The sequence below is a fragment of the Macrobrachium rosenbergii genome, chromosome 41, assembly GCF_040412425.1.
Source record: "Macrobrachium rosenbergii isolate ZJJX-2024 chromosome 41, ASM4041242v1, whole genome shotgun sequence".
Lineage (NCBI taxonomy): Eukaryota > Metazoa > Arthropoda > Malacostraca > Decapoda > Palaemonidae > Macrobrachium > Macrobrachium rosenbergii.
The window spans coordinates 15,070,407-15,097,188 of record NC_089781.1 but is presented as its reverse complement, the minus strand read 5'-3'; the positions used below and the strand labels follow the sequence as shown (position 1 = coordinate 15,097,188).

Genomic DNA, 26,782 nt, shown 5'->3' with positions numbered 1-26,782 from the left:
ATAAATTAAAAAAAAAAAATTGTTCCACATAAATATGAAAATTAGATCATGAAAAAGCCTCATTCCGAAATTATCCACCTGAAGGCTATTGGGGTTCCCAGTGTTCATAAGAATTGTAAATTGTAACTCACTAACTCAATCCAATGTCTAAACCTATGGGATTTGTGGCCACTGTCGTATATAAACCTGGGCTATGATTTTAGCCTCCTATTTTCACCTTATGAAACTTGCTTTTCAAACTAAATAGCAGCAAACGCAATTTTATTTATTGATTTTTAGGTATCATTTAAGTTTAAATTTCCAATCATTTACATATACTGTCTGCCAAGAAAATTTCATTTTTTGTTTGATGTGTCTGGTTGTTTGCAAAATTCTACGAAAATTGATAAGCGTAGAACACTTGGTGGATTTACGTCATGCTTGCCCTGGTATTCATGAAATAAAAATGAAAATTATTCATAGAATTATGGCATTTATGCTAATCACCTCTACGAAAGTTGACAATTTTATAATTCTTTGTATATGATATCTTTTACGTTAATTTATAGTTATCACCGTAACTATGATACAAATGGGGATAAAAATATCGAAAGTTGATATCTGTCTTCGTTTGTTAATGCAGAACAATGGTGAAGATTCTTGTTACACGCTCTCTGGAAAATAATTATTCATCGGTCTTCAGTGGAATTCCAGAATTCCAAAATAATATAAAGTCAAAATTAGCGGCGGTGGATTTGGCAGACGTGGGTTTTGGAGGCTCAATTTTGGACGCCTTCATTTTCTTTCAGAGAGCAGAGAGAGAGAGAGAGAGAGAGAGAGAGAGAGAGAGAGAGAGAGAGAGAGAGAGAGAGAGTTTTTGTTGTTGAGAATTTAAGGTTCTTTCCCAGCCCGGTTTCCAGTTTACAGTTATCATTTTATTCCATTGTCCTCCTCAGATTTAGTGCTTTATTTCTGGTTCAGTCCTTCAGATGGGCCTCATTATTTTTATCCGAAAACAAGCACGAAAAGGGCAAGATTGAAGGTCTAGGACATGACATTTCACTGCACGAAGCCAACTGCTATTTTTGGATCAAAGGCAAAACATAAGTCATATATTTTCCTTCCTTGACACATATTTTATCTATTCATGCACATTTGTATCCTGACACACGTATCTACACACAGACATACACACACACACAAACACACACACACACACACACACACACACATATATATATATATATATATATATATATATATATATATATATATATGTGTGTGTGTGTGTGTGTGTGTGTGTGTACATGTGTACATGTGTGTGTGTGTGAAATAAAATGCGTGTTATAGGATGCAAATATGCATAAATAAACAAAATAAACTTCAAGGAATGCGCATATCACTTTGTTTTTCCTTGATCCAAAAATTGCTGTTTTGCTTCATGCAAAGAAATGTCTCTCCCATGACTTTCAGTTTATATATACTATATATATATATATATATATATATATATATATATATATATATATATATATATATATATATATATATATATATATATATATATATATATATATATATATATATATATATATACAGTATATATTCTAAAATAAATTAAACAGGGCTACTCTACGTATTGTGGAAAATTTTACATGTGTACTCTGCATGGTAACTGTTCATTCTTATCACAAATATAAGTGAGAAGATTCGCCAACTGGCTGAGTTGTAGTATTAATACCTGTCCAACTTTCTAGAAAAAATCGACAATATTTTGAAAATTTAATATTTTTTGCTTCTAATTTTACGTTTGTCAGGGATTAACAATCAAGTAAAACTGAAGATTTCTGTGTAATTTTTCTCGAATATTTTATCAAAGAAAAACTATTATAATTAAAACAACGATTATAACTATTGCTGATTGTATGGGTATGTTTGTTACTTCAGTTGAATTTTCTCAGTCCAACAACAATCTGATTGCAAATAAAGCATGACTATATACTGAGAGAGAGAGAGAGAGAGAGAGAGAGAGAGAGAGAGAAATCTAACTTCAAGGCGTTGAAATATGCAAAACGTTCTTCATCAAAGAATGTCAAAAATTTGTTGCATAAACCAAGCTTCTCATTAACTCGTAAACCTCTAAAAATTAATGGTCACGCCTCCTAAAACCAGTGCTGACCTACTGCAAAGATCTACTAGATACAGTGTAGTTCAGTGAATCCTAGAGATGCGGAAAATGCAGAATAAAACCATCCGACATTATAAATCAAGGAGCTAAAAATGTAACCCTTAAGAATAACAGATCTGAAACACAGTTCCACATTACCTGGTACAGGAGATGACTTGGAGAGGACATGACTTGGACATAGTCTCGGATGCCTCAATGGAAAAGCTGTCCTCTGAGGCTGTGGTAACAAACCTTCGGCGATGAAGGTTTTTAGCTTTCACGGTGCTCCTGAAAATCATAAATAAATAATGTTAACCAATTAATATGTACAGAAATAAAGCTAATGACCCATAAAAACTTAACATAATTTTGAATGAAAAAATAACTGTCCGTTAGAAAAAATAATGAACGAAAATGTATTGCCAGCCAAATGTCTGATATTTTTTATGGTTACTGAACCCAATTTTTATTTTCGACTGAGAATTAAGGAATCTTAGTTGTTGACGAAGATTTACAGAAAACGCTGAATGTGGAAGTTTATTTTTATATATTACCCCACACAGAAACGATTATTTTGCTAGAACATTTGGGAAATATTTTATATATTTTTATTTTCACATAAACTTCATTTGCAGTTAGCCGAAACTTTTAATTATAAAGCTAAAAAAAAAAAGAAAACCAGAATCCTTTTGCTTCAATGGGAGGGGGCCGGCCATTACAAATACAGCTGGCCTCTAAACTTAAATGGGACTTTAAAATAACAAAGCTTTCCCAGCAATTTCCTGAAATGACAAAATGTCGTCCCCACGCGCTTGTATTATGCAGAAAATTTTACAATTTAACTAATTTCTTTTACTTCCTTGCATCCGAGGTCATGAAGCGCAAATACGATATACAACGCTTGTCATTTGTACTGAATTAGAAGTATCCACATTACACAAATTTTTTAAATATAAATTTTAGGCTTCGAGAGAAAAATTGAAGGATTAATGCTAATAAATTCTCAAAAATTCAATATAAAAAATTTCAATTCAAAGCTTACTTCACTTTCGTATTACCAATAATTCTCAGTTTTGCAGCGATGCTGCCTGTAAAGTAAGTTGTTATTACTAATTCAGAATTATTTCGCCTTTAACGTTAAATTTTTCTCCAAGAAGGTAGATTACCTGAAATAAATATAATCCATATTTAGCCTAATAAAATGACCAAAATAAGAGGACCTAATAAAATTACCAAAATTAGAGGAAGCTCACTATGGATTTCTTTCATAAGATAAGTAAAAAAATCGAGTTTTCTGTACATCGTATAATCAAGGCCACCGAAAATAGATCTATCTTTCGGTGGTCTCTGTATAATGCTGTATGAGCCGCGGCCCACGAAAGTTTAACCACGGGACGGTGGTGGCCTGGCCTATATCGTTGCCAGATGCACGATTATGGCTATCTTTAACCTTAAATAACATGAAAACTACTGAGGCTAGAAGGCTGCAATTTGGTATGTTTGATGACTGAAGGGTGGATGATCAACATATCAATTTGCAGCGCTCTAGCCTCAGTAGTTTTTAAGATCTGAGGGCGGACAGAAAAAGTGCAGACAGAAAAAGTGCGGACGGAGAGACAAAGCCGGAACAATAGTTTTCTTTTCAGAAGATCGAAAGGATAAATGTTAGCTAATGATAATTTTTAATGTTTAGGAGAGATTCTAGTTTTCTTTCGCCGAAAGCTTGAATTTATGTTCCAAAAATTGTTTATTTGAATGCTTCTGGTTCACTTTGGTGGACAGAGCTAACTAGTACTGCAATTCAGTTTTAATTGTTGGTATCGGAAAATTATTATTATTATTATTATTATTATTATTATTATTATTATTATTATTATTATTATTATTATTATTATTCCTTACCTATAAAACCACTGATTCTGGGTTATTTTTCAGTGACAATGGCTAATTTTTGCAAATTTAAAGCAAGCTGAAAATTTTATACCATAACCTTCATATACTGTGGGAACCATTCGTTTACATGGAAACTATACTGTGGGAACTATTCGTTTACATGGAAACATGTATCAAAGAGTACCTATTAATGGTACGTACATGTTTATGAAAAGCTTCCAACGATTGATGATATATCTGCTTTATGAGCGTTACAGTGGTAGTCATTTTTCCCTTCCTGTTTTGTGAATATGATGCACTATTTTTAAAAGAAATTATGAATTTCACTTCATGTAAATTACTTTTGTTACCAATAGGCATTTCGTATTTCGAATATCATTGAATGGTCAAATAATTATTGTTAAGTTTTTTCATTTCCTATTCCTATCAGTCGCCTTTTTCTATTGTTTTCTGAAATAGATGCGATATATATATATATATATATATATATATATATATATATATATATATATATATATATATATATATACTATATATATATATTATATAAACTGTATATATATACATACTGTATATTTCATTGTTTCTGTGCCCCTGTTCATATAGAATATGGACAGGTGGAAAGTTACAATGGTATATATAAAAACATACATACATATTCATACATACATACATAAACATATATACAACACAAATAGTGTTTTATGGGCATTTTCATATTACACTGTAGTATTACAGGAAAAGACATTCATATATATATATATATATATTTATATATATATATATATATATATATATATATATATATATATATATATATATATATATATATATATATATATATATATATATATAAATATATATATATATATATATATATATATATATATATATATATATATATTATACAGTATAAACTGTATTTATATACATACTGTATATATTATATAGAACACATACATACATACATACATACACACACACACACACACATATATATATATATATATATATATATATATATATATATATATATATATACATATATAAAAGCATTAAGCTACAAACGTCCTTTAATATCCAATTCGCTCTATCTGGGAAATGATATATTTTCATATATGTTACCCGAAGGGAAATTTTTCTTTAGTTGATAGTAAGTTCGTCGTCTCGTGGGCTCGAGCAACGGAAGACAAGAAAAAAAAGTATATCTTAGTTTAACCAGACCACTGAGCTGGTTAACAGCTCTCCTAGGGCTGGCCCGAAGGATTAGACTTATTTTTACGTGGCTAAGAACCAACTGGTTACCTAGCAACGGGACCTACAGCTTATTGTGGAATCCGAACCACATTATAGAGAAGAATGAATTTCTATCACCAGAAATAAATTCATCTAATTCTTCATTGCCGGCTCGGAGAGTCGAACGCTGGGCCAACAGCGTGCCAGTCGAAAGCTCTACCACCCCTCCAAAGAAGAACTGCGGACAAGAACTCAGAACTACAGTGACACGCATTAAACCACACAGCCAGCAAGTGATGTGATAAAATTCATTCATTCATATATATATGTATGTATATATATATATATATATATATATATATATATATATATATATATATATATATATATATATATATATATAATATATATATATATATATATATATATATATATATATATATATATATATATATATACAGTATACATATATATACACAGTGTATATCTATATTTCTGATTCACATCAGGACCGAATTCCGATGAGAGAGGCCAGGGCATTATCAATTGACCCACAGAAGTCATAAAAGAAGTTGGAACCTATGCACTTCTGTACCTGGTTTTTCCCGGGCACACTGCTGCCAACCATACCAGTGAATTGTTCAAAGCGCATTTGTTAGATTCAACAATTTTTCGAACCAACTACTCGCTGGCTTTTAATGAAAGGTGTAAAGAATTCTTTATTGTGTTCTTTTATTTACTGCATTTGTGCTCATTACGTTTTCAGATTTTATGTGAAGTGGTCATCATTTGACCCAACTTAGATAATAGGACAGGTTTCAAACCCGTACCTCCTTCCTCTTCCCCTTCCCCCATCCCCCCTCCCCTTGTAACTTATGTGGTAACTGTTTGACTGATCCAGACGAAATTTGGCACGGGGCCATCATTTGACCCAACTTAGATAATAGGGTAAGTTTCAAACCCGTATCCTCTTCCCCTTCCTTTGTAACTTATGTGGTAACCGTTTGACCGACCTAGACAAAATTTGGGACGTGGCCATCATTACACCCTTCCCCTTCCCCCTCCCCAATCCCACTTCCCTTTGTAACTTATGTGGTAACCTTTGGCCAATCTAGACAAAATTTGGCATGTGGCCATCATTTGACCCAACTTAGAGCATGTGGTAGGTCTCAAACCTTTACCCCATTCCTCTTCCCCATCCCCCTTCCCTTTGTAACTTACATGGTAACTGTTTGACCAATCTAGACATGATTTGGCATGTGGCCACCATTTGACCCAACATAGATCATATGGTAGGTTTCGAACCCTTATCCTTTTCCCCTTCCCCAATACCCCTCCCCTTTGTAACTTATGTGGTCACTGCTAGACCGATCTAGACAAAATCTGGCACGTGGCCATCATTTGACCCAACTTAGATAACAGGGTAGGTTTCAAACCCGTAGCTCCTTCCTCTTCCCCACCTGCTTCTCCCTTCCCCTTTCCCTTTGTAGCTTATGTGGCAACCGTTTGACCAAACTAGACAAAATATGGCATGTGGCCATCATTTGACCCATCTGAGATAATAGGGTAGGTTTCAAACCAGTACCTCCTTCCCCTTCACCTTCCCCATCCCCTTTTCCTTTGTAACTTATGTGGTATGTTTCGGTTAAGTGAGGGTGTGTTTAGGCTTAGTGGAGATGTGTTTGGGTTTAGCAGGGGGTGAATTTAGGTTTAGCAATGGGTGTGTTTTGGTTTAGTGGGGTGTTTCAGTTAAGTGGGGGGTGTGTTTAGGTTTAGTGGGGGGGGGATAAATGGGACAGTCACCACAGTAATATCTAAATAGAATGGTTAGTCACCACTGTAATACCACGATAAAAGGGACAGTCAGCACAGTAATACCTGGAGGACAGTCACCACAGTAATGTCTGGATAAAATAGACCATCATCACAGTAATACCTGGATGAAATGGGCAGTCCCCACAGTAATGCCTGGATATAAGGGACAGTCAGTACAATAATACTTGGATAAAAGGGGCAGGCAGTACAGTAATACTTGGATTAAAGGGACAGCCACCACAGTAATACTTGGATTAAAGGGACAGCCACCACAGTAATATATGGGTAAATGGGACAGTCAGCACAGTAATACCACCTGGATAAAAGGAACAGTCAGCACAGTAATACCTGGATAGATGGGACAGCCACCACAATAATACAAGGATAAATGGGACAGTCATCACAGTAATTTTAGGATAAAATGGACAGTCACTACAGCAATACTTGGATAAAAAGGGACAGTAAGTACAGTAATACCTGGATAAAAGGGACAGTCAGTACAGTAGTACCGGGATAAAAGGGACACAGAACAGTAATGCCTCGATAAAGAGACAGTCACCATAGTAATGTCTGAATAAAAGGGATAGTCAGTGTAGTAATGAATGGGTAAAAGAGACAGTCAACACAGTAGGCTGATACCTGGATAAATGGGACAGTCAGTACAGTAATACCTAGATAAAAGGGACAGACAGAACATTTAATGCCTCGATAAAGAGACAGTCACTACGGTAATGTCTGAATAAAAGGGACAGTCAGCATAGTAATGAATGGGTAAAAGGGACAGTCAGCACAGTAATACGAGGATAAATGGGACAGTAATCACAGTAATTTTGGGATAAAATGGACAGTCACTATAGTAATACTTGGATAAAATGGACAGTCAGTACAGTAATATCTGGATAAAAGGGACAGACAGAACAGTAATGCCTCGATAAAGGGATAGTTGCCACAATAATGTTTGCGAGACAGTCACCACAGTAATGTCTAGATAAAATTAATAGTTACCACAGTAATACCGGGGTAAATGGGACAGACATTACAGTAATGTCTGAATAAAAGGGACAGTCAGTATAGTAATGAATGGGTAAAAGAGACAGAACAGTAATACCTGGCTAAATGGGACAGTCAGCACAGTAATACATGGGTAAATGAGACAGTCACCACAGTAATACCTGGATAAAAGGGACAGTCAGCATAGTAATACCTGGATAACTGGTGAAGTCAGAAAGTACCTGGATAAAAGGACAGCCACCACAGCAACATCTGGATAAATGGGACAGTCACCACAGGAATACCTGGATAACTGGGACAGTCAGTATAGTAATACCTGGTTAAAAGGGACAGTCAGTACAGTAGTACCTAGATAAATAGGACAGTCAGTACAGTCACACTTGGATAAAGAGGACAGTCACCACAGTAATACTGGATGAAAGGGACAGTTATTACAGTAATTTCTGGATAAAAGGAACAGTCACCACAGTAATACCTGGTCAGCACTGTAATATTTGGATAAAAGGGACAGTCAGTACAGTAATTCCTAGAGAAAAGGGACAGTCAGTACACGGAGGTGCAGGAAAATTTATCTGAGTTCTTCAGAGTTTTCCTGGGCAGCGCTGGGTTGGTCAGCTAATATATATATAATTATATATATATGCTGTATATATAATTATACTCCATAATTCTTACTTCAGAACAATACTGAAGAGCCCTCCAATTTCAACAGAGCAAAATAAGGGGTGGAGCTCTTGGAATTTGTATCGTGCCGTATTTTTGCAAATTCAAGTGTCTGGTTTAAAAGATCCTAAATGTCCATCATTTCTGCTGACGTCTTTCTTACAAGACTCCTTTTTGAAAATTCCATAGCCGGTACCGATCTTATGAGTATTGCAAAGATGAATGGAAGGAGGATTTCTGGCAAGAAAGAAAAAAATTATAAAATATGTTGTAATCATCATAGTGAAAGGAAATAGGTATATGCTCCTCTTAGGAAATTTAAGCAATAAAAAAACATAAAGACATTTAACATAGGTGAAACAACTGAAACAAAAGTAAACCACAAAAATCCTTTTATTCCGCGAAAATTACTTGATACTCTCCACAGTATCGTAAACATACTTGTAGAGATGAACGGTTTAGTTTTAAAGTTTTAATTTCCTTAATGCAATGACGTTCTTGATAGGAATGGGCTGACCATTTGGTATTATAAACCGACTTCAAAATCATTCGTCAGCGTGCTTCTTCCCCGAGGACAGTATGTATTATACGAAATAGTTTGCAGGATGATCACCATACCAATTAAATATGAAGTCAAAGGCAAATGTCTTTTGGTTATATATTGTGAAGAGATGCTTAGCACTCTGCTCTTTCATATAAGTTTCTATTACGAAACCAAAGTCTTTCATCTAAAATGCACTGGGGCACTTTATCTAAAGGAGCAACAATAACTAGCCTATGTTGAAAAAACCTCAAAGATTTGTTGTTCAAAAGAAGCTCACGGACATTAAGACTTCAGGAGGCCTTAGTATTTCTGGAATGCTACAAAATAATTCATCTAAGGTTGGCAATTATGCGTATTTTCGGGGTCTTTTGGAAGAGTGTCTAACTTTTTATTGGAATCCTATCAGCTCACTAATTAATTCCAGCGATAAAATGGCGAGTACTTCATTATCAGCCTTTTCCAGCAAAGTCATGAAGCTACTACGAACTTCAAAAGGGTCATCCTATTTATCGTACTATTAAAAAAACGCAAAAACTTATATGAAAGCCTTCGAATAGTATAAGAGAAAAACACGTAACTGATATCCGGGGTTCTTCTTACATAAGAGGAATCAATTCGCTATAAATAATGGAGCAAGCAGCGGAGACGCTTTTCTCAAGAGTTCATTAATTCCGACAGAGGTACAGTGTTAAAAATTCTCAAGGGATTTGAGGATTTTTCTTTCTTAGAATTATACAATCGTGCGGTCCATTTACTTGCAGTAAGGCTTTTTTTCACGTTTATCTTTTTAAATCATCCATAAAGAAAATCTTTGACCCTGATACAAATGTGCAATCTCAAATGTCAAAAAGAAGTAACAAATATATTGGAATTAGCCTTTATATCCCAATTCCCAACTGTTCCCAACAGGAAATGATAATTGTAAAGGACACATATTTTAATTGGCAAGCAAGAGAAACCAGAATAAATACGAGAAGCAAGAAGAACAGGCATAATGCGTAGATTAAAGTGACAGACAGACCAAATGACAAAGAGACAGGTACAAAAATAAGAATATGTATTACAGGCAGACAAATAAAAAGTCGGCAAGGGTAAAGAATAAGAATTGTTTTTATAACCAGACACATTACGGTTGGAAAAAAAATTTGGTATAGCCAAATTGATAATAATTCATCAACCTGTATTGGTACTTTTTAAAAACAATGTTGAAATTACTGATGAATAACATTCTGCTAAAATTAATTACAAGGAACTAGAACTCTCAGTTTTGAAATTCTAATGCTTACTAGAATTAATATTTACCAAGGATAAGTACCAGTTATGGGAACTACAGTTGAATTAAGCTGAACTGCTAAAACAAACGTTCAATAACAGAACAGTTAGGGAATAATGAGAGCAGTCATTAAGATAAATCTGATTCAAATCTAAGGGTACTATATACACACACACACACACACACACACACACACGCATATATATATATATATATATATATATATATATATATATATATATATATATATATATATATATATATATATATATATATATATACATATATATGATGTTCGTATTATGTAAGAATGACTCTACCAGGCAGATGGGCTCAAGCTGCCTTGTTCCACAAGATTACCGCGCCAAACAGATCTTGGCTCTGGGAATTTCGGCTATTAGAACCACATGCTAATTCTAATCGGTGGGTTATGCAACAGCCCACTGTTAAGCCGCTTTCGGTAATGATATATTCATAGATAGTGCCGTTATGATACGGGGTACTATAAATTCATGAATGATTACTTACACACAAACACACACACACACGCACACGCACATGCACGCACGCACACACAGACATTCCTCAGTTCGATAGGAATGTATACAACAGTCGAAATCAACTAAATAACTACCTTCAGGACTGAATGGATATGTTACTGTATGTTACTATATCAAACCTAAAAGGATAGGGTCGAATCGTAGCCAGAGCAGATCCACCAATCACATATAATTCAAGGTATAAAGACCATCGGATATTCAGGCTTACTATTTACAAGTATAAAAATCACATGTGAATTACCGCAATAACTGAGATTACACACACACAAATATACAATATTACTGAGAAACACGTTTCCATGTGTTCATTTCAATATATATCTATATACAGTATATATATATATATATATATATATATATATATATATATATATATATATATATATATATATATATATATATATATAGTATATATATATATATATATATATATATATATATATATATATATATATATATATATATTCATATACATACCTCTATTGTGGCATACTATCAGATCCTGATTCTCCCGTCCGTCGCTTCGTCCCGCATTTGACTAGTTCCCCTTCGGTAACATATATGAAAATATATTACCCGAGGTAGAGTGAATTGGATATTAAAGGACCTTTCTGATTATATATATATATGTATACCCATACCCATACTATCAGATGCTCGCTTTCGTTCGCATCATTCCCACCATACCCATATCTGTATCATACTCATACCCACATCCGTACCATACCCATACCTATATCTGTACCATACTCATACCCATACCTATACCCATACCCTCCATGTTCCACCCTTAATAAGTTACCCCTGCATGTTCCGCCCTGAATATGTTCCCCTTCATGTTCATGAGAGGGGAAGGGGGAAGGGTGAAGGGGAGGGGAAGGGAAGGGGGGGGGGAAAAGGGGAACCACCCCACTCAAACAGGTTTTTAGCGGTCGGGAAGTGTGAGAATGGGGACACACACCACACACACACACGCAGGAATACCTTTAAGGAAATTAATATAATATAATATAATATAATATACTGTATATATATATATATATATATATATATATATATATATATATATATATATATATATATATATATATATATATATATATATATATATATATATATATATATATATATATATATATATATGTAATACACATACACACACACAATACACATAAGAATACCTTTAATAAATAATTATATATATATATATATATATATATATATATATATATATATATATATATATATACATATACATACATAGATGTGTGTAGGCATTTTTAGCTATTATTTATAAAGTCGAGCCCTTTTCCACCCCAGGCAAAGACGGCATCAAATTAGTCAAAAAACGGTATATAATTTGTTCATATGATCAGCAGATTCTAAAAGGGGTTTTAACGGAACATTCCCATACTACCCGATTCTCTCCCCGGAACTCGAAGCCGGAATATTCATTTGTGAAGTGAGAATACCACCTGATTAGCTGAATGACCTATGGATTAGCCATCAACTTGACAATTACATACTAAAAAATCCTCTTTTATGGAACACTAATCGCTTATAGAACCTATTGCAATATCTATCGAATTGTTACAGTTGGTTATCCATCTTTTCGTAAAACATGTGAATTCGTCAAACAATCATACTGCGAATTAATTAGTTATTTCAAGTCCTTCGTTCATTTTCATCATATTAGACTACGTGGGATGGTAAAGCTAAGAAATACACACATGACATGTACAATTTGCATGCTTATCAATATTTCCAGGAATAATGGCCTTTGACAGTGAAACTTTGAGCTCTCCATTGCTCGAGGGAGAAATAATAATAATAATAATAATAATAATAATAATAATAATAATAATAATAATAATAATAATATCCTTTATTTCAGCTCAGGGCCATATACATGGAATATACAAATACAATACACACAATCTGGATACATAAGACATGATAAAAATAGTACGGTAATCGGCAGTATCCACAGTTGCTGAATAAGTAGAAAAAAATAGAATTCGTAATAATGGTAATGACAGTAATTATATGAAGAATAACAGTAAAAAAATATTAAAAATAATAACAATTAAAAATACAGATTGCAGACGATTAATTTCCAGCTGGGGACCTTGGGTGGTTATAGAAATCAAGTCCAGAAGGCTAAATACGAAAATTGAAAATAGCAAAACTCTACAATGATATTAATCACAGTAATAATAAAAAAGGAAAATACCAATAATAACGAGAAGCGTATAATAATAATAATAATAATAATAATAATAATAATAATAATAATAATAAATAATAATAATAATGACAGATTCTGGAGATTATACTTCATAATGGCAAAAATAGAGAATCAGTCATTTAAGGAACAGACGCCTCACTATCCCATCTTTCCCACAATTTAGATTTTTTTTTTTTTTTGCCTCACCACTTGGGATGCTTTGTATGGGCAGACTGGGCATTGTTCACCTAACAGTGATTTTTAAATTATCCAGGTGGTTTTCTACGAACATCTGCGTGGCGGAGTGATAATGAGGAGTGTTTATGAGGCGTCTCAGAATGTCATTGTGAACAACAGTGATACACCTCCTGGTCTCTCGGGTATAGTTCGTCCAAAGGGAACACCCATACATACTGTAGCAGCACGAGCAGAAGAGCAGCAGTTTCGTGTCTCGGTGACAAAAGGCAAACCTCCTTGTAACCATGTTGCCAGTTGCACATCGTTTACGACGCCTCTGCTCTATGTCTGCCGTATCTTTTAGGTCGTCTGTGATAATGTGGCCCAAATACGGAAATTCATGCACGAATTCCAGACGACGATTTCCGAGGAAAATTTGTGGTTCTGCATTATGCTTAAGCGATCTCGGGAGCAGCGACATACACTGGCTCTTGGTTTCGTTTTATAGGATATCAAATTTCTCTGCGTATTGGCGGCAAGTGTCGATGAGTCGCTGGAGACCTTGCACTGATGGGGAAATCAGAACTATATCGTCGGTGTAACAGAGGTTGTTTATTGTTTCGTTGATAGAGCATCCCACTGGGTTTGAGTTCAGTTTGACATTCAGGGCATTTGTGTACGTGTTAAACAGGTATGGAGAGAGAATGCCCGCTTGCCGGAGCCCGTTTAGGCAACCGAAGGTGTACGACAATACGTTTACCCCATTTGACTCAGAATTGCTGTGTGGAGAACAAACAACAAAAAATGCCAGTTAGATATAGAGGTGTGCCTCGTTTGTGCAGCTTCGGGTAGTTTACTCTGTCAAATACTTTATTCACATCTATACATAGGAAAACAGGCAAAGTGTTCTTCACTCGGGCTACAATTTTGCCTCCACAGTAAACACATTTCTCGTGAATGTGTATATAGATCTTTAACCAAGTCATTCCATCCAGTTATGTTAAGAGAGTTGCCCTGACGAGATCTAAAGGTATCCCTGCCGGAGGCAAGCATAGCGGAAATTATATTCGAACAGAAATCTTTCAGATATCTCCTGTGATGGTCATTTCTGCATTTTGGGTTAGTGCACAGTAAGGCGCCTGCCGGTTGAACTACTGACCGCAGGCTGGTTTCTGTGGTTTCCCTTAAGGACCTGGTTTTCTGTTGGTTTTTGAAATCCCAGTTAACAGCAGGTGGGCGATCAGTTAGGGGGTTCACGGTAGGGAGGGATGGGGTACTGAATCACACCTGTAATGGGATGTGATCATAGCCCGTTGCAAGATCGTAGCAAATGTTGCAGGTCACAACAGAATCATGAAGTCGTGGGGACGTGATGTAGTGGTCTAGCCAGGAGGTTGTAATTGTGTCTGTTCTATTTTGTACATAGGTATAGGAGGAAGGGAGGGGCATTACATCGCTAATTCGGAGAGCGTGATTTTAACAAAGGCGAGTGGGAGGGGCATTACATCGCTAATTCGGAGAGCGTGATTTTGACAAAAGCCAGTAAGTGCGTTATAAAATTGTTTTGTGGGGTGAGAATTAATGTTCCCAATTATATAAAAATGATCAGCAGTAGAATCGTGAATAATGCTGTGTAACTCACCTAGGATCATGCAGTGTTGATCAAAATTATTGTTCTTTTCCCAGGGTATATAAACATGAATTATTAGGATCTTAGAGTCCCCTACTGTCACTTGAAGCCCCCAGCAATCTGTCACTCCTATAGGGCATCACATTCACCATATTGTCTAACGATTTGTGCCACAGGAAAGAAAGGGCCCCTTTCGGGCGACCGGCTACCATGCGATCTGTAACTTGCATCGATGAGGTCGAGAAAGCTCTGAAATCTTCATGCACTGAATCGCAAATAGCAAGGTCATGAGGCCAGAGGAGCCTTTCTTGTAATGCAATGATGCCTTTGAAGTGTTTGCAGAACATGTTTAGGGGATGACTTGGTTCACCTGTTATCACAAACAATTCTTGATAGTAAATTAAGAATAGCATGTCAATAGTTTAATTGCTTATGTAATATCTTATAAAAAGGTAATAAATATTTCATTAATAACTTGAAACATTCAATGTAATCAAACAATATGCCATCAAACGACACTGAATAGCAAAACTTTTTGCACTGCAATTACTATATATTGTTGTAGGTATCACCAAAATTCAATTACTTTCAGACATGGATGTTCCTCCAGACCTATTAGAAAAACGTACCTTCATTTCAAGCAACTAAAGTGGAAGTGGGGAAATCATTAATTTTGCTTTAAATGAAAATGTATAAGAGTTTATTGCAAATTACATTGTAGCGATGCATGGATAAAACCTGTTAAACTTTTTTATTTATTAGTTCGGAAGGACTTGTATTAGCATCTCATGCTGTCTTAGTCTTCTGTCGAGAAGATATCGAACAATCTGATTCAAAACAAAAGCAATAAAGCGTAACAGATAGCAAATTGTCAAGTAAAATGTCAACATTTCTTGTTTCTCAGACGCTACAGGCTATGACGTACCGCATTCTTGAATGGAGGAATCGATAAGTGTTATAAAACTTTATACGCAACCAATATCTTATGGATGAAGCTTATACATGAGCTTCATATTTTAAGGCTATGGTTTCAGCCACGCAATTAAGCTCGTGCGATCAAAGGGAGTGGAAGACAAAGAGCATAATGCAGTTGGGGTGCACTTGCGCCATGCTAATTAACCTCTTTATTACATACAGAAACAGCAAAGGAGACTGTTTGCCGATGATTTTCTTGGAAGTCCCTTAAGACTTTTGAGGAAACACAAGTGTATCTTTGATACCTAATAAAGCAAAGCGTCTGGTATCAAAAGATGGTGGCACCTGAAGCCTCGTGTTACGAGAATTTTACGTAATCCAACATCTAAGGTAAATTTCAAACAGTGACATTTAACTCTCTCTCTCTCTCTCTCTCTCTCTCTCTCTCTCTCTCTCTCTCTCTCTCTCTCTCTCTCTCTCTCTCTCTTTCCCTCAGTGAGTCACCTATTACAATTTTTTTATAAGGCCTAATATCCTCTTCTTACTTATGTTCTTGCGTTTTATATTCTCTTTATCTCACACATACACACACACACACACACACACACACACACACATATTATATATATATATATATATATATATATATATATATATATATATATATATATATATATATATATATATATATATATATATATATGTATATATATATATATATATATATATATATATATATATATATTATATAATTAGCATTTCTAAAAAAATCATTACTTTAATGCCTCCACGTCTAACTTTTAAACTAAATAGCCTAGATATTTTCAGCATAAAGAAAAAACCAATAACGATGACAAATAACTCATATTTCCAATTAATTAAGTTTTGTATTGACCTGCATTTTTCTTCAAAGGAAAACATCGCTTGCAATTAATACTGAATTCAAGATAAATAAAGCGGTGACTTTAACTGGCATGCATCCTTTATTTGACAAAATTAACACTATTAATCCTGACTTGAATTTTAAATGAATTTTTGAAAATTAATAAACTGAAGCTTATGTGAATATTACCCTGGCCATGCATACAAATTGCCCTCCTTGGAACAGAGATAAAAATTCAAGGTCATATGCGCGTTATGGGAGCCTCGGGTGCGTGCTTAACAATGTTTAATAAACTTTCTTAAAGAATGTTATAAGTAAAATTAGAAATTTCAATGCTGTATTAAACAAGCCATCTGGAAAAAAATACCGTGGGCAGATGACTTAGACTGTAAGGTAATGAGAGTAGAAAGTTTATCATTAACTATCTCACTATACAAAAATCAGAACTATTAAATGCTTACAATTTTAACAGAGAATAACTGTGAAAAAACTGCAGTGGACAAGCATCAAGTTCCTTGTTTCCGTTACGAACGATAAGAAAATTTACACATTTTAACCTATGGAAGGCATGAACCCAGTAGACATACCATTGATTTTAGGAGTATTTAAATTACTGAGCACTGACATGACATTAATATAATATTCATACCTCGAGTTCTTATGCGTTCATACGTTAAAGTAACCTCCCTTTGTCAAAATAATGTTTTAAGAAAGTCTTTGATAATAAAACCTTTTGGACGTACAATTCCATTAGATCTGAATTCGTCCCTATGAGGCAGGTTAAGAGGTTTTTTACGTAGTCCATCTTGTATATCTATCAATAGTAATATACCAAATGACAATCATTTAGAAAGCTTTTTCCAAGAAGAGGTTTCTCCCTGTATTTGTGTTGCCTGGTAGTAGTACAAAGCTTAGAATACTTATATATGTATATATATATGTATATACATATATATAAATTTATATATATATATATATATATATCTCTCAGGTATATATATATATATTATACTGGGCCAAACAAGTCTAAACACACATATATATATGTAGATATATATATATATACCTATATATATATATATATATATATATATATATATATATATATATATATGATATCTATATATATATATATGTACCCAATGGATACATTTCAAACACATATCCCTATATAAACCAATAAGATAGAGGATCATCAAGTGCACTAATTTACTTTCGTCAAGTTATTACTCTTATTTTTTTTTTTAATTTTTAAAATCCAAAAATCTCTCTCAGGTGGAAAAAGGAAAGGAGGTAATAACAGAAAAATCTTCATCTTCATAAACATCCTTGCTAAGCAACAACAAGGCACTATAATAAAAATATATTATCAATTAAATAAAGAAACGTCTTCATACAAGTTATCATTTCTCTCTCTCTCTCTCTCTCACACACACACACAGACGAATATAAATACGAGACTACTTTTCTTCGTTGGTAGGAGATATATTAAATAGAACCCGCAATAATGCAATGTGTTAAAAACAGAACTGTATTTCATGCTTTAACTTTGACTTTTACGATACTTTCACCCAGTCATAAACTGTTCCTCGATAGACCCTGAAGACTGATTGCTTTAATGATGTTTCGGCACCACAAAGAAAAATAAACTTCTCATTATTTTGCGAGCAACTATAAATCATAAGCGACTTTATAGTTCAGACGTCGTACTATTTTCAAATATGTGGATTCCAAGAAACACATTATATTATCACCAAATGGAATTAGTGAAATTCATATTCAGGACATAATTACTTCGAATCACTAACAAAATTACGCTATATGCATCATAGTTGGCATTATTATTATTATTATTATTATTATTATTATTATTATTATTATTATTATTATTATTATTATTATTAAGTCATTCACTGAACCATTATTATACAACTGTTAACCCACATCGCCATTGTTAATACTTTGTAAGTAAAAACTATAAATTATTCCGTCAAATGCCCTACCCACTATATCAGTGGTTCCCAACCTTTTTCCTGTCATTTCCCCCTGCACCCAGTGCAACCCTCCAGATTTCCCCCTTCATGTGTATGAGGGAAAGAGTAGTTAAAACACACTGTGACGACTTACTAATTTATTTTTCCATTATAGACAAATATACTGATAAACAAATAGTTAGATAGAGAGCGCCCAGTTAGTTACCCGCATAGCCATAGAGAGCGGCTAGTAGCAAAATAAAAGGACTTTTGTTTATTCTTCTACTTCAACAGACATTCTCTCTCTCTCTCTCTCTCTCTCTCTCTCTCTCTCTCTCTCTCTCTCTCTCTCATGATAAAATACATCTGATATTTTTTTAGTTAGTAGGTAGTGTAATTATTTCCCCTGGTAGCTTCATGGGTTTCCCCAGGTTCCGAATTTCCCCAGTTTGGGAACCACTGCACTATATGCTAACTGGGTTCCCTAAATTCACGGACTTGTTTTAGAAAAAAATTATCCATGGCATAAAAACTTCATGTCAGCTCTGATAGTAAAACTAAATTATAGAAATTGCAGTATGGAGATAAAAATTTAAAAGAAGGAAACTTTGATCTTCATTTGCATATCCTTCAGAATACTGGATTCTCACTCTTCTGGTCTACATTATTGTCTTTTTAATATAGCAATATCTAAATGAGCCATACATAGTTACAAACGTATGTCTTATAAACCATCAGAGTTTCTTATCTAGTTAATTCTAGTATGGAAAAATTTCCCTCTTTTTTTCTTTAATCAAAGCTCTAATGGTGGTGAATTACCCGTAGCCTCTATTGCAATTATTTTACTTTCACATCTTTGTAAGTAAAGGGAAAGAGCATCTTCAAAGAAGCTAAAACTAAAACTCAAAAAAATTCCAACATAGCTACAGTAACCTTACAACAGATAAATAATGCAAAACTTAAATACAGACTACTTTTAATTCGTTTAAGATATTTACCTGGATGCTAATGATTAAACAAAAACATATCTAAGTTAATCCACTAATAACAACAAGAACATTAGAAAGAAGTTATTCGCCCAGTTTGCGCGAGATGGAATGTTCCCCTTCAATAGACATCTCTTTACAGTAGGCTGTGGAATGCTGTTTCGGCATCATGATTCGAAAAAACATCTCAAGGTGATGGGAAGAGCAACTCAAAATCACTCACCACTGATATTCAATAAGTTCTCTGAACTTATTCTCAAATAATCTATGGATGTAATGTAACGGCAGCATTGTTCTATCATCAAGAATGTTTAGTGCCAGTGATGATTTTGTCATAAAATTAATCACTAACAAACATTCACTCATCCACATCAAGTTGGCATTATAATTTTGGAATACATTCATAAATACATACATATTATTATTATAAAATTAAAACATGCAAAAATATTAATTACTACAACTGTTAATAATCCTTCTTTTCCTTGAAAAAATCCCAAAAAATTCATTAATGAAGTAACAGACATGCATAACTCGGTTCCCTAAAAAGTCAAGGACTTGTTTTAGAAAAAATTTCCATTCATCGAATTTTAATTTTTTCTCTGATAGAAAACACAAAATATTGAAATTTAGTATAGAATAAAAAAACACAATTTAAATTATATCATATATTTAAATCTTCAAAACAAAAACGTTCAGATACTTAAAAACAACTTCTGTCTAAGTAATCAGAATGTCTGACTTCGTTCAGAGATCTAAAATCTAAATAAGTTGATATCTAGGTGTAGTACTGTTTATCACAACGTGTCTTACTCGTTTTCCGTTATGGATAGGCTTATCTATTGCATCATAACTCTAGTAATGATAATTTCTTTAATTTTTACACTTTTTCTTTAATTCAATGTTAAAAGTCAGCTGGAATTAATGGCAGTAAATGTTGCGACAGCTCTATTGACAAATTATTTAAATTTCAAGATCTTTGTAAGAAAGGGAAAGAGCATCTTCAAAGGCGGCTAAAACTAAAAACTGGAAAAATTTCTTGACATAGTTACAGTAACCTTACAACAGATCTCTCTACATAATCTAAGACTTCTAGAGTAATAATAAAAATCTAACAAATTTACCTGGATGCTCAAGACTAAAAGAAAAAAATAATGAAATTAATAACACTGACTATAGGCCTAACAACAAGAACATTAGAAAGAAGTTATTCTCTCTCTCAATTTGCTCTCTGGAGTGTTCCCCTTCAATTGCATCTTCTTTACTGTTCCCCACGTTTTTCTGTGGAGATTGCTGAAATTTAACTCATGATTTCACTACGGAAGAAAGGTGATGGGAAGAGCAGATCAAAACACTCACCACTGACATAAATAAGTTCTTTGAACTTATTCTCAGGGTTAATCTGGTGGATGTTATGTAGAAAAATGTTTATTTTACACATCAAGAATGTTTACAAAGCCAGTGATGATTTTGTCCTAAAATTAATAGGCGAACATTCACTCATTTACATACAATGATGTCATAATTTTAGAATACGATTCATAAATACATACATGCACGTTAAGCAAAAAAAAACATGCAAAAAGATGGAATTACTCCCAAATAATTGCCAGATGTCTTTTTATTGAAAATATCCCAAAAAATACATTAATGAAGTAACAGACATGCATGTACACAGTCACATCATGAAGATATAAACTGGCTTATCCCACACCTACATAAATGCTCCTCAAAGGTACCAAAAGAAGATCACTTTCATGAAGAACGAGAAACCAAAGAAGGGATGAACCATTCAGTCGAATAAGAAAAACAGGTTAACAATGAAAACCAAATGAAGAGAGCTTTCCATGACAAGGCTTCTTCTAACTTTAAGCAATAGCTATGTGTCTAAGTGGCCCTTGAAATATGAATGAGAGAAAATTGCTTTTTTAAAGATAAAAGAAAGATAAAACTTTTAGACTGTTTTAAAAGTTCAGTAGAAATTGGCGTGTGTTCAGAACAACTGGATTTGCAGATACTTTAACAAGAAATATGTTGACGACTCGTCGTTGACTCTAGGGTTTTATTAATCAGAGAGCATACATATTCTTTACTATGAGAAGTATGAAATATGGCGCCACCCGGACTCAGGTTAAAGACATCAAACTCAAAATTAAGGACAGGAAAAACACTAGAATTTACAATATTTTGACATTTAGAGACAGCAAATGTAAAATTGTTATCACTTAGAAAATAAATAAAATTCATTCTTTTTGTCTCTCACCCTCTCATGATGACTGTGGTTTAAAAAAATTTCGTAAGCCTAGGCTTACCGATTTTACTGCTCTTATTAATTACAGACTACAAATCCTACTGAAAGGTTTATTTCTTCTTTCAAAAATCCCAATTAACAACAAAAAAAAAGAAAATCTATCAGTTATATTCTTAAATGATACCTAGACTATAACGACTGTCCCCGAAAAAGTTCTAATTTTGTATGGAAATTATTCATAGTCAACCTTCTTCGTTTCACCTACCAATTATTGACAGATGGTCTATCACGACAGGTGGTTCACCCTCCTCAATCAATTTTCAATACCTGCTGATCGCTAAGAGTTTAGCAATGCAATACATTTCAGTACAACAAATCCTATTTCTTTCTTTTACATTTATCTGAGCTTTGTCTATTAATGTTTTCAACATTTTTTTATTTTTAAATTCAAAAATCTCTCTCTCGCCCAAAGGAAAGGAGGTAATAAAAAAAATCTACAGAACCAGGGATCGTTTTCATCTTCATAAACATCCTTGCTAAGCAACAACAAGGCATTATAATAAAAACATCCAAAGGCCAGAATTCTTCACCCAAAACTATCCCTCACCCCAAAAGAAAGGAATTAATAATAATAAAAAAAAAGTTCATACTATCCAGGAAACGTTTTCACCTACAAGCAACAAAAACATCAAAGTGTTTCTAGATCCACTAAAGTCTCTCACGGCCAAAAAAAAAAAAAAAAAAGAAAAAACAAAAGTCTACACACAGCACAGAACGTGTTTCCTTCTCCAGAAACGTCTCCCTCCCACCAAAATAACATCTCTTATATATAAAAGTAAATGTTTATAGGCCTATGTTTGAGCTATATGCAGTACAAATCCGAACCACTTGACCGATCTAGACAAAATCTGGCACGTGGCCATCATTTGAACCAAATTACATAACAGGGTAGGTTTCAAACATGTACCCCAACCCCTTCCTCTTCCCCCATCCCCCTTCCCTTTGTAACTTATGTGGAAAATAAACTCTACAGGTTTATCATACTCATTTCATGTACTGTAGTACTCGAGGCCATGGAAATGTATTATTGAAAATGCTTTTCTTTCCTGTGATTGTTAATTCTGTATCAAGGTTTGTGTTTAGGTTTAGTGGGGTTTGTGTTTAAGTTTAGTGGGGATGTGTTTAGGTTTAGCAGGGGGTGTATTAGGTTTAGTTAAGGGGGTGTGTTTAGGTTTAGTGAGGGTGTATTTGGGTTTAGACAGGGTGTGCGTTTAGATTTGATGGGGGGTGTGTTTAGTTTTAGCAAGGGTGTGTGATCAGGTTTAGCGGGACTGCATTTAGGTTAAGTGAGGGGTGTGTTTAGGTTTAGTGGGGGTGTGTGTTTGGGTTTAGTGGGGGTGAGTTTAGGTACAGTGGGAGTACATTTAGGCTTAGTTAGGTGTGTATTTAGGTTTTGTGGGTGTTGTGTGTTCAGGTTTAGTGGAGGATACATTTAGTTTTAGTGGAATGGGTGTTTATGTTTAGTGGAGGATGTGTTTAGGTTTGGTGGGAGGGTTGTTTAGGTTTAGTGGGGTTGTGTTTTGGTTTAGTGGGGGTGTATTTTGGTTTAGTGGGGGTGTGTTTTGATGCAGGGGTGTTTAGGTTTAGTGGGGGTGTTTTTTCGATTCAGGGGTGTTTAGGTTTAGTGGGGGTATGTTTAGGGTTTAGTTGGGATTTTAGTGGGTGGTGCATTTAGGTTTACGGGTGGTGTGCATTTATGTTTAGTGGGGTGTTGTTTTTGACTGGTATGAGGGGTGCTTAGGTTTAGTTGTTGGTGTGTTTAGGCTTAGTGGGGGATGTGTTTAGGTTAAGTTGGGGATGTTTTTAGTTTTAGTGGGGTTTGCTTAGGTTTAGTGAGGGTGTTTTAGTTAAGTGGAGGTGTGTTTAGGTTTAGTGAGGTGTGTTTACTGGGGGTGTATATTGATTTAGGAGGTGTTTAGGTTTGGTGGAGGGTGTGTTTATATTCAGTGGGTGTGTTTAGCTTTAGTTGGGGACGTGTGTTTAGGTTTAGTGGGGGTGCATTTAGGTTTAGTGAGGGGTGTGTTTAGGTTTAGTTGGGTGTGTATGCTTGGGATTAGTGTAGTGAGTTTAGCTACAATGAGTGTGCATTTAGGTTTAGTGAGGGTGTGTTTAAGTTTTGAGGGTGGTGTATGTTTAGGTTTAGTAGGGGTGTGTTTAGGTTTAGTGGAGAGTGCATTTAGGTTTAGTGGGAGGGGTGTATATGGTTAGTGGAGGATGTCTTTAGGTTCGGTGGGAGGGGTGTTTAGATTAAGTGGGGTGTGTGTTTTGGTTTAGTGGGGTTGTTTAATTTAGTGGGGGTGTGTTTAATTTTAGTGGGGATGTGTTTAGGTTTAGGGGAGTGTGTTTCAATTCAGGGGTGTTTAGGTTTAGTGGGGTGTGTTTAGGTTTAGTTGGGGTGTGTTTAATTTTAGTGGGGTGCACTTAGGTTTAGTGGGTGGTGTGTTTACATTTAGTGGGGGTGTGTTTAGGTTTGGTGGGAGGGGTGTTTAGGTTTAGTGGACAATGTGTTTAGGTTTAGTGGGGTATGTTAGGTTTAGTTGGGGATATGTATTCGGTTTAGTTGGAGAACGCAATTAGGTTTAGAATAACTGGGTGTGTTTCAGTTAAGTGAACTCTATACTTAGGTTTAGTGGGTGTGTGTTTAGGTTTACTGAGGGGTGGTTTTAGGTTTACTGGGGAGTGTTTTTAGGTTTAGATATGTGTTTATGTTTAATTGGGGTGCTTTTTTACCGGGCATGCCCTCAAAACCACATTTTTATAATAAATGACTGAGAAAACAGCCTTTTGTACTAAACAGCAACAAGTCAATAAAAGATTACATGAAAGTAACACACCGGTTTTCTCCCCTAGCTATGCTATGCCTTTCTGAGAATAATATCAGTATGTTAAGCTTTCCACCTATCATTTTCTCCATGTTTATTATAATGAAGGAATAGAAAACAGCCTTTTTAGTACTAAACAGTTTAAGTCAATAAATGATTACATGAACAACATAGACAAACAGTACCAGTTCAATCAGTTATGCAACTTTATTTAAAATTTCAATTGGGTAAAAAGTCTTTACCTATCGTTTCATAACATTTTAGCAGTAAATTTGTGAATATGTAAGAATAATAATAATTATAATGTGTAAAGTATAACGGACTGGGCTAAGTAGGAGTACTTGTAAACTGCGGTAGTTATGGAATAAGAGTGATAGTCACTGACATGTCACAAAACGATTTTCTGCGATGTCTCAGCACCAATAAAAAGTAAGTACCAAACGTTTTACTTACCACTGCTGAATCACGGTTTGAATCACAAACATGCAATTTTTTTCGTCTTCAGACATCAGTCAATGAGCATTTAATAGGGAAATACACTTTCCATAAAATATTTCGTTAAAAAGGTTAATCAATTAGGACGCAGCACTTAAACGATAACATTCAGTTCCCCAGACTGGCTCAACAAAGACTGCAGCCTACATGATATAGGCCTAGTCTGCTGAAACTGGTCTCTCTTATTTACTTACAACAGTTACTAGAGGTACAACTGGAAGGTTTGAACTCGTTCCTAAAATACAGTACATACAGATAACTGTACTATTAATGATGTTTCTTTAATACTGGTTTAAATTTCATATCCACCAGTACGGAAAGGAGAAAAAAGGGGCAAAGCTAATTTCCCCTGGAAACAAAGCCGCCAATCTTTCACCGCGAGAGGATAGGCCTAAACATGGGTGTCTTCACTTTGGCCGGCATTAGTAGCTGCTTTGGATATAATACCAAGATACAAAAAGGTACCAAGAAATACGTCAGGAAGTATTCCTATCACAAGTACGACCAGGAGAGAAATGCACAACTAAATCACGTAACTATTGCCCTTGTATGAGGAAAATTATCTATTTACTATCTCGTGTCGATTTAAATCCTCCGTGTGACACCGCCTACGGTAAAGGTAAGGGAAGAGACTACAGCGGCTCACATATTGACGATATCAGTTAAAAACAGAATATTCTAGTCGTGGGTGACTCATCTCATATAGGCCTAAGCTGAAGCAACACACACACGCCTTATAATTTCCTCACCATATATTGTATCGGCTTTTTGAAACAGCACGAGGAACAACAACACCTAGTAGGCCTAGTCAGACATGTTTTGGCTAATAGGAATGCGAAAGGTACATACTGCATGTTAAGTTGGTCACTCACCATTGTTATCCAAAAATTTCAATACACAATCATTTATGTTGGGTAAATGAATAAAATCTTACCTTTCGCTGCAATACGGAGAATAATTGCGTACAAGGACATGGTTGGATTACTTCCCCCGGTGAAAACAATCACACGAAACGACGTGGACGAGAGTTGAGACCCGAAACAAATTCCTTCACTTGCTCCACGTTTGAGCTTACCACTTCATATTTACTACTTACGTTCGTAATTCAAATTACTTTCACTGGCATCTAAATTATAATTCAGTTATAGGAAGAATTGCAGCGTTAACGTCAAACAACACAAGTAACAAAAACAGTAACGGACGCGCTCCACTCGGTAGCTGA

General features: G+C 34.6%; 1 long non-coding RNA gene across 1 annotated transcript in view; it reads right to left on the bottom strand.

Moving 5' to 3' along the window:
• The window catches only part of LOC136826435 (uncharacterized), a 161,296-nt gene extending 134,514 nt beyond the window's left edge, over nt 1–26,782 (bottom strand). The window contains exons 1-2 of the long non-coding RNA XR_010849604.1: nt 26,495–26,782; nt 2,306–2,434 (exon numbers count right to left, since the gene is read on the bottom strand). This is a non-coding gene — a long non-coding RNA (uncharacterized lncRNA). The remainder of the gene's footprint in view (nt 1–2,305; nt 2,435–26,494) is intronic.